At 45.5% G+C, this 10178-nt stretch overlaps 1 pseudogene; it reads right to left on the bottom strand.

Annotated features, from left to right (window-relative positions):
* Positions 1-5441: 5441 nt before the first annotated feature.
* LOC103074763 (mitochondrial assembly of ribosomal large subunit protein 1 pseudogene) overlaps positions 5442-10178 on the bottom strand; it is an 8538-nt pseudogene continuing 3801 nt past the window's right edge.

Below are 10178 nucleotides of genomic sequence, written 5' to 3'. Positions count from 1 at the left end.
TAAGAGAAAGTTCTTTTTTATAGAAGAATTCGCACTTGAAAATGTGACCAGGATGCAGAATTAGAAAAATCATATTTTTGCAATCCTATATGGTTCAGTGGATGAACCAATCAGATTGGTATGTTAATGGAAACTGCCCCGGAGCAGTATGGATATCACCACCTGAGCCCACTGTTTGGTCTTAGTGAGACCACTAAGGATGGGAAAACCAACAAATGGGCCTCCTGATGAGATGAAACAGTAGCAGATGGCACACATTGGAATCTCCTGGGGAGCTTTAACAAGTACTGATGCCTGGGGTCCATCCCCACCACTCATGATTTAAAAGGTCTGGGGTGCAGCCTAGGAAGAGAGCTTTTTAAATAAGTGCTCCAACACATTGTAATGAGTAGCCAAGATTGAGACCCATTAGAATCACTTGGGGAAATTTTTAAAAACATTAATGCCTAGACCCTGTGCCCAGAGATTCTGATTTCGTTGTCCTGGGATGGAACCCAGGCAGAAGTACTTTTTTCGTACAAATGATCTTTTTGTAAAATATGATCTGTCCTGATAGAACAGAAGGGATACCAGACAGACATGACGTTGTTATCGAGAAGTCATAACTAAATTCGGACCAATCACGTTTCATGGGTTCAACTCTGTCTTTGAACATTAATTTACTGTTTAACTATGGGGTATTTTTGGGGGTGACAATTCTGAAGACTGTAGCATGAGAAAATATTATGCTATTGAATGAGAAGATGGAATTTTCTCTCCTCTATGATTGCGATTGCATAAAAATATATGTTTTAAAGGCCTGAAAATGAATGCACAAGATGATCATAATTAGGGTATTGGATGATTTTTTTTCTTTCAAAACTTCTTTTGCATTGATCATCACACTTTTAAAATTTAAAAAAAGAAGCAAAACCAAGTCTAAATACTTGGGTTTATTTATGAAGAGACTGCCTTTAGCCAACGACCAGGGCGAAGACAGGTTACTGTGCATGCAAGTCAGACAAGTCTCCTCTACCTCATTCTCCCATCTGCAAACTGCACCAGGAGAGCTGCAAGGCCTCTTGCAGCACCACACTCTGATTCCAGGCTCCCACAATGCTGTTTCTATGAGACCAGTTAAGCAAATGTTAACCAATATGCTTCTCTTGGTGAGGAGTCAGGGCCAAGTGGGCTCTGAGCCGAGCTGTTTCACCTCCTCACCTTCTGAGCACGCACGCCCACGGTTCTGCCCTTGCCTCCGCCTACACAGTGCCTTGAGCTTGCCAACTTCCCTCTGTGGTCCCCTTCGCCCACTCACAACTGCAGGCCTCCTTCCGGGCCGCCTCTACACGATGAGCAGTTTGCCAGTTAATATACATCAAGCTGCCACCTTCAAACAGCTCGGAGAGCCCCATCTGTTCTCAGGAGCATTCTAGCTAGAGAGACCACCCACCACCCACTGCCAGCAACTCACAGGCCAGCCCAAGAGGGTCCTTTTGAGTGCTGGGAAGGGGTTCCCTTCTGAGCCCAGTGGGGCTTGGCTGGGAAGAGCCAGAGGCAGGCGCATCCCGTCACCTGGCTGAACTAGGGGCTTTATGCTGCACCCAATGAGGACCTCCTTCTCACTGTTGGAGGCTTTGTGAGTCAAGATCCATCCCGAGCCACCCTCCCCTGGAGAGATCTGAGGACTGAGGACAACACAGCCCTGGATGCCAGCACAGGGTTCAAGGAAACTATCCAGTGTGGATCTGGGATGCTTGTCCCTTACAAATCATCACATAATAACTGCTGCCACTCATTGATCCCTGTGTGCTGGCTCCTCATCCCATGGAATGTTCTCAATAACACTGAATGTAGGTACTGCTATTATATTTTTAGATAAGGAAATTGAAGCTTAGTCAAGTTATTTTCCCCAAACACACAGCTAAGTGGTCAGACCATGTGAAGCATTGGCTCTGAATTCAAACTGCTTGGATTTGAATTCTGGCTTCGTCACTTACAAAGTGTGTGACTGTGGGTGAATTGTAAATTGCTCTTCTATTACATGGGGTAATAATCCCCATTTATCAGGTTCAATGTGCAAAGATTAGGTGACATGATCAATGAAAAGTGCTTAGCTCATAGTCTGGGCTCAGGAAATACAAACTATCATTTTTATCTGGATCTGAACTCAGATCCCTCTTCCAGGTGCTCAGAAATGACCTTCCGTAAGTGTTGAGTTTGTCTGATTTGTCCGATTTGCCCCTGCACACAGAGTCTGGAGAGCTGGACTCCAGGTGTCAGCGTTGCCCTTCAAAGCCCAGCCTTGAAGAAAGGAATAACTGAACATGTGTACTGAACACATCTTATTTTAAAGGCCCCCAATCCCACAGCCTTCTATTTCTAGATGCACCATCTTTCTTATATTATCAGAAACTTGGTTGCCCTGGGCCAAAAGGTTGAGGTAGGATGGGGGGAAGTGAGTGGAACATTTAGAAGAAATAAAATGAGACCAGCCATCCAGAGACACACCACAAGGGAGAGTGGGATAGTTTCAGAGCCTGTTGAAATGGGCGGTCTTACATCCCACCCACTCTGCCCCATGCTACCCAATCCATGCTCCAGTCAAATAGAGATGGGAGGAACACTTGCAAAGCAAAAACAAAACCACTTAATACATAAATAAAATATAGTATGAACACCCAGTTGACCTTTAAGATTGGAATAATCTGGAGGGTGGAGAAGCATTTTTCCTGCCCCAACATTCAAGTAGGAATGGATAGCAGCAGTGGCTGCTGGGAGCATTCTGGACTTCGTGAACTTGTGGGTTTGCTCCGCCCATACAGAAAATCATCTAGTAAGGGCTGAAGTGTGTGTGTAATGTTAGTGATTTCAGAGTCCAGGCCACAAGTAAACCAATTGAGGGATTGGTGACATCCCTGTGGAAGGGGCCTCAGAGGTGTACCCTCCCATCATGTCCTTCTGCAGGCCACTGCCTTATTGCATCCAGAGAAGAGGCAAGTTTCTTTCTTTGTCACTAAACATTGCTGTGCACAGGGTTTGCAGCCACCTGGGAGCTGGGACTGTGATGATGGTGAGCTCACTCCCACATGGCAGCACTGAGGGACCACTGAAGAAACTCTTCCCATTAACCTTTGACTCCAGTGCCCACGGGGCCTGGGGCTTCTGCGAGAACAAGGCTGTGTGGGTGTAAAACTCATACTGAAAGGACTTTCTTCTTCTTTTCTGTTGCACTTCATTCTGGGCAAGACTCACTGGCTTGTGACTAGTACATGCTCTGGAGAGGGATGCAGGCCTTCTGCTCTTTTTTATTCTTCTGGTGTAAGGTCATCCTCCTCCCTTAGCTCTCTGGGACATTTCTTCTGCCAGGTGGCCCCTCTGGCAGGAATCCTCCCTCTTGGAAGTCAGGCATTTCCTCTTCTTGCTCCTTTGGGATAACTTGCCCTCCCTTTGCCATGGCTGACCTCCCTCTGCTTCCTGGGAAGGCTCACGTGCCTGGCCTCCATGAGGTTCCGGTCCCGACGTGGAACTCTAGGCTTTTCCATTAGCCTTCATCTACCGCCCCATTCTATTCTCCCACTCAGACAGCCTTCACCCTTTCCCTCCACCTGCCACGCTCCCACATGTGGACTGAGAGGAGGGAAAGTGGGCCTGTGGGGAGGGGTGGTTGGGAGAGAGACAGACAGACAGATAGACAGACAAATAAAGACAGAGAGAAGTAAAGACAAGAGATGCAGAGAGAGCGCTGCTGTCTGGGTTGCCTTTGGTTCTCCAGGTCTTGATTCCGGGACTTCCAGAATGCCGCTATAATCGTGTGATGCTTTTTATTTTTTAAACTGGAGTTAGCTAAATTTGCTTTCTATTTATTGTCTCCCAGAGCGTCCTAATAAATATCTTAGGCCACCCCCTCACCCTGCAAAGGCTCTGCTTGTGTACGCCCCTCTTCTCTGAAGTCTCCCCACGGGTAGAGTAAGCTGTGCCCCCCTTCCCGTAGCATCTGTACACAACCTGCTGTACACAGCCTGTGTCGGGTAACCGTCTCAGAAGCCCTTTGCCCACTTCCTTTCCTCATGCTTTCAGGGCAGGGACTGAGTCTTTTTCCAGACCAGGGACCAGGTATCTTTCATGCGTCAAGGTATCTTCAGAAGCCCAGAACAGCAACTGGTATATGGTTAAGTGCTTATTAGTGTTGGATGAATGAATGAATCAGTGAAAGAATGATTTGTCAGTGCAGTAAAACAAAAGTTGTATAAAGCCCTCTAAAATAGCTCTGGAAATTTCCATTCTAACTTAAGTTTTAGGCATGCCATTTGGCCCAAGAAACATTAGACTCGCAAGGATGCTGCCCGCAGCAGAAGCCCATCAAACAGGGCTTAGGAACTGTTGCTATCTGTTTTGAGAATGTTCCCATGCCCCTTCTCCTGGTAACAGACACCATCCCCCCGGACAAAAAGGTAAGCATGTGACCCTGTCCTGGCCAATGGGTGTCCTTGCCTGACCTGTAGCACTTTTGTTCCCCCCCAAGATGCAAAGTGGCTGCTTCCTCAGGACAGATGGAGACCAACATGCGCACTGAACCAGACAGGCAGCAAAGGGGGACAGATGGAAAGTTGGACATAACCTTGGACTCTTGAGCTGGTTCTTTTGTCCTCTTCCTGCTCTGGGAGCTGCCTCTGAGGCCTTACCACCTTTGAGAGCCAATAGATCCCCTTTTTTGTTTAGGCCAGTTTGAGTTGGATTTTTGACACTGAGAACATAAAAAGCCCTGATTAATCCAACATTAACTCTCCTGTGGGAATCTGGACCTGGTTACCAAGGCTGTCCCCCAAAAGACTGCAATGCCAGCCCTTCCTTCCTACGTGTCTGGCCAGGAGTCATCTGCGGGCTTTACCTTTCTTCTGGCCAAGGCTGATCCAAACAAAAAGGCCTCTGGGCTAGATTTAAACGTGGCCTTTATCATTAACCTCCTAGAAGCAGGATTAAGTGAAAAAAGCAAGGTATAGAAAAGTGTGTAAAACAGACAATGATTGATGTACTGAAGCAGGGGTGGACATGGTATAAAAGCATAGAGTCGGGGCTTCCCTGGTGGCGCAGTGGTTGAAAGTCCGCCTGCCGATGCAGGGGACACGGGTTCATGCCCCGGTTCGGGAAGATCCCACATGCCGCGGAGCGGCTGGGCCCATGAGCCATGGCCGCTGAGCCTGCGCGTCCGGAGCCTGTGCTCCGCAACGGGAGGGGCCGCGACAATGAGAGGCCCGCGGACCACAAAAAAAAAAAAAAAAAAAAAAGCATAGAGTGCACGTACAAAGGTAAATGGAAGTACCATCTGAACATAAGCTCTTTAAGGACAGAATTTTCGAGTTCTTTTTTAGTCACTGCTCTATCTGCAATACCTAGAACAGGCACTCAATGAGAATTTCTTTTCTTTCTTTTTTTTTTTGACTAAAGCAGTTCATGTCATTTTATTCCCATTTAAACTCCACAGGAGCCAGAGATGAAGTGTCATCTTCTATTCCAAGGATGAAGTCTTCAGGTAAGGTCTCAGGTGCTATCTGATCTAACTGGTCATCATAAGAATGTAGGGTCCATAATTTCTCTAATTCATAGGTTTCTCTGGTTTCCGGAAGCATCAAATGAATCACCAAAGTGCCAAAGTCCACACAGAGCCAGTCAGCAGTGTCCTTCCCTTCGATGTTAACATGAGGCTCACTTTTACATTTCAGGTGTTTGTACATTTTCACAATGTAGTAGGCTGTGGCATGTACGTGTCGATGTACGTGTCCATTGGAAGTTCCACTACCAATTACAAAGTTATCTGTATATTTCATTTCTGGAGGAACCTCAATGACACAAATGTCGCTTGCCTCAGAAATGAAACCAGCATATTGATGTCAAACTTGGGACCAGTATGATCTGCGGTGCCTGACTCGGGCGCCCCTCGCCGGCAGTCCCCTCCGCCCGCCCCTCCGGGCCGCAGGCCGTGCACTCCATCGGGGGCCAGGCAGACCCTGTCGAGCGTTGGTCCCACCGGAAGCCACCCAGCCGAAGGTGGCACCCCCGCGGCCACCGTGGGCCACGCTCCTGGGGAAAAGGCCTCAATGGGTATTTCTTAATTGAATAAATAGAACAGAATGAAAAGCATATCCCTGAAGAGAGATGTGAATACGGCGTTGGTGGTTGCCCGCTGGTAGGGAGGGTGGGGTATCAGGGTAGAGGAGGGCTGAGAGGAGACGGAACCCCATTCTGTACTGTGTGCAGCTTTTGCACACGTGCACCACCTTAAAAAGTTAAAAAAAAAAAAGGGGGGTGGTGGGTAAGAACAGGAAAGCAGGACACCGAGGGCCTAAAAAACAAGTTGGAAAAAATGTGAGATCTGGTCGAGCATCTCTTACTGATGCCATCCTCCCTTACAGCGGAGGAGAAAAGCTAACTAGAGGGTTAGCAGTCCCTTCCCCTTCACAGGGCAGCCCTGAGGGGCTAATCTGCTCTGGCTGTAAATATGGCAGCCTTGAGGGTTTCCTTACATAAGCAAATAAGGCTCCCGTAAATAGCACAACCTAGTCCTTTGAACACTGAAGCAACAGGCCTTTGTTCTGACAGTCAGCCCTTGACATCTTGTCAACCTCATGAGAAGTCATTTCTGCCTATTCTCCACTAAGCTGGTTTCACTGACACCTTGGAAATGGTAGGCACTCTTGGATAAGGAAAGTCCCTATGTGTTTAATTTGGGCCAATTCCTGTTAAAACCAACATTCTTCTATTTCTAGCAATATTCCCAAATGCCTGATTTCAGTGCTCCCTTCAAAAGGTGGGCAGCATATGAAACACAGAGAGGTAACATTCTTTATCTTTGACAGAGAATTTACTAGTTAATATTTTGACAGAGAAGTATAATTTTACATGAAATATCTCATTTAAATCTCATAACAGCTTTATGCAGGAGATGGGATCATCCTATTTTATAGGAATTGGGGCTTAAAGAAGCAGGTGGGAAGCAAGGATTCCAACCAGGCTGGTCTCTAAAACGCATGCTTTCCCTCTCCACTGCCTCCCAGCATTTGTGTTATACCTGCAATTTACAAAGCAACTCACATACACTATCCCATTTAATCCTCACAACCTGAAATCTAAGAATTATTTTAAATTTCCATTTGCTATGGACTGAACATTTGTGTGCCCCCTGCAAATTCAGATATTGATGCTTAATCCCTAGTGTGGTAGCATTCGGAGGTGGGGCCTTTAGGACATAATTAGGTTATGAAGATTCAATATCAAAAAAACAAACGACCCAATCAAAAAATGGGCAGAAGACCTAAATAGACATTTCTCCAAAGAAGGCATACAGATGGCCAACATGAAAAGATACTCAACATCACTAATTATTAGAGAAATGCAAATCAAAATGACAATGACGTATCACCTCACACCAGTCAGAATGGCCATCATCAAAAAATCTACAAACAATAAATGCTGGAGAGGGTGTAGAGAAAACGGAACCCTCCTACACTGTTGGTGGGAATGTAAACTGGTGTAGCCACTATGGAAAATAATATGGAGGCTCCTTAAAAAACTAAAACTAGAGCTACCATATGATCCAGCAATCCCACTCCTGGGTTTATATCTGGAAAAGACAGAAACTCTAATTTGAAAAGATACATGCACCCCAATGTTCATAGTAGCACTATTTACAATAGCCAAGACATGGAAGCAACTTAGATGTCCATCAACAGAATGGATAAAGAAGATGTGGTACATATAGACAATGGAATATTACTCTGGCATAAAAAGGAATGAAATATTGCCATTTGCAGCAACATGGATGAACCTAGAGAATACTATGCTTAGTGAAGTAAGTTGATATATTATATGGTATCACTTATATGTGGAGTCTAAAAAGTAATACAAATGAATCTATACACAAAACAGGAACAGACTGACAGACATAGAAAACAAACTTATGGTTACCAAAGGGAAAAGAAAGGGGGGAGAGATAAATTAGGAGTATGGGATTAACAGATACAAACTACTATCCATGATGTAAAGAAGCAATAAGGATTTACTGTATAGCACAGGGAACTATATTCAATATCTTGTAATAACCTATAATGGAAAATAATCTGAAAATATATATATAACTGGAAAAAAGAAAAATTTCACATCAGTGTGTCTCCAAAGACACCAGGCTCTTTTTCCAAGAGTTATACAAAGTCTTGTTAAAACCTAGAAACGTTTAATTACCTATGGCATACACAAATTACTCAGATTTCAATTGGGTGAAGGCTTAAGATATTATTAAAATTATCTGTCAGGGGACTTCCTTAGTGGTCCAGTGGGTAAGACTCTGTGCTCCCAGTGCAGAGGGCCCGGGTTCAATCCCTGGTCCGGGAACTAGATCCTGCATGCCGCAACTAAGAGTTCGCATGCGGCAACTAAGAAGCCCACATGCCGCAGCTAAAAAAAGATCCCGCACGCCGCAACAAAGATCCTGTGTGCCGCAACTAAGACCCAGTGCAGCCAAAATAAATATAAATAAATACATAGATAAATAAATAAATATAAAATAAAATATAAAATAAATATAATATATAAATATAAAATATACAGATATATAAATATAAAATAAAAATAAAATATAAAACAAAAAATTAGGTTGTGAGGGCAGAGCCCTCAGGAACAGGAACAGAGACTTCCTTTCTGCTCTCTGCCTGTGAGGACACAAAAAGATGGCCGTCTGCATCCCAGGAAGCGGGCTCTCACCAGAAACCAAATCTGCCCATGTCTTGACCTTGGACTTCCCAGCCTCCAGAACTGTGGGAAATAAATGTTTGCTGTTTAGGCTACCCAGTCTAAGGTAATTTGTTACAGCAGCCCAAACTGACTAAGGCATCATTTTACAGAGGGGAAAACTGCAGCTCAGAGACGGGCATAGGGGCAGCATGGTATAAGACAGAGAGTGCTGGTCTGGGTAGAAAGACCTGGATCCTACTACTGGCTGTGCACCTGATGAACTTGGTGACCCTGGGCAAGGCATGCATGCTCTCTGGCCCACAGTTTCCTCTTCTGCAAGGCAGTGTAATGGACTAGGTGCTCTAGCATCCCCAGCAGCTCAGATAGTCTTTGATCTTAGGAAACCTCTTGGTGTTCCTTGTAATGAGGTTAGAACTTTAGTTGTGAAGGAGGAGACAATGAAACTGACATACACAACTGGCCCTGGTGGGATACTGGCATTTATTCCTATGCTGCAGTTCATACTTGTAAGTTTCTATGGTTGTAATGTCTTAATCATAATGACACTGTTTCTAGAATGCCATTAATATTCCCATCGGAAATGGAAATGCCAAATTGCTAACCACACCCCGGGGGCTTTTCATCTCATACTATCATCGCTTTAGATGAGTTTTAAAATCATATTTAAGTTTATTAAAATATCAACCATTTTTCGTTTAGAAACAGGAAAGTCTACACCAGTGTTTATACAACGGCAGGAAAACAAAAAAAAACTCTGTCCACCAGAAACAAGCCAGCCCACAACTCCACAGAGCTGATGAAAACATTTGAAGAACCCAGCTCTGCCTGGCTGCCTGGCTGGGGCTTCCCTTTGCGAGAGGGCATTGCCAGCAGCAGTGACAGGTTAGTGCTGAGTTAAAGCAGCAGCTGGAATCAGCACAGGTGGAGGCTCATGACCTCTGTCTGTGGCTCAAAACTGGAAGCTATGGTATCTTGCCTGGTAAGGAAGTGGGTGGAGCAGAAAGAGAGTGGGCAGCCCGGGTTTGAATCTGTGCTCTGTTGCTCGTGTCTCTGTGATACTGGGCCAGTTACTTCATCCCTCTGAGCTTTAGCTTCCTGACCTATAACTTCTCATTTAGCATTTCTGGCTGAGGACTGCTGCAGTGATGGAACAGGCTTAGTAGGTGCACAATAAACGTCCATGTAACCACAAACATCTGCCCTGGACAAGACACAGCCTTTGACCTCAAGGAGTTCACGGTCTAAAGAGGAAGAGAAACGTGGAGACACAATGAAGACTGAGGATACTGAGGACTGGGGTAGTGGCAAGGATGGAGAGTTGCGGGAGCTCGGAAGAGAGTGTGTAGCCTTATGGGAAGAGGTGATGTGGTCAGAGGAGACCCTCTCCTCCCCCCCAACTTCCCCCCAGGAGGCATCTGAGCTGATAGCAAAGATGAGGAGAAGACTGGGGC

The sequence above is a fragment of the Lipotes vexillifer genome, unplaced genomic scaffold, assembly GCF_000442215.2.
Source record: "Lipotes vexillifer unplaced genomic scaffold, Lipotes_vexillifer_v1.1 scaffold513, whole genome shotgun sequence".
Classification (NCBI taxonomy): Eukaryota; Metazoa; Chordata; class Mammalia; order Artiodactyla; family Lipotidae; genus Lipotes; species Lipotes vexillifer.
This window is presented reverse-complemented; position numbering and strand designations above follow the sequence as displayed.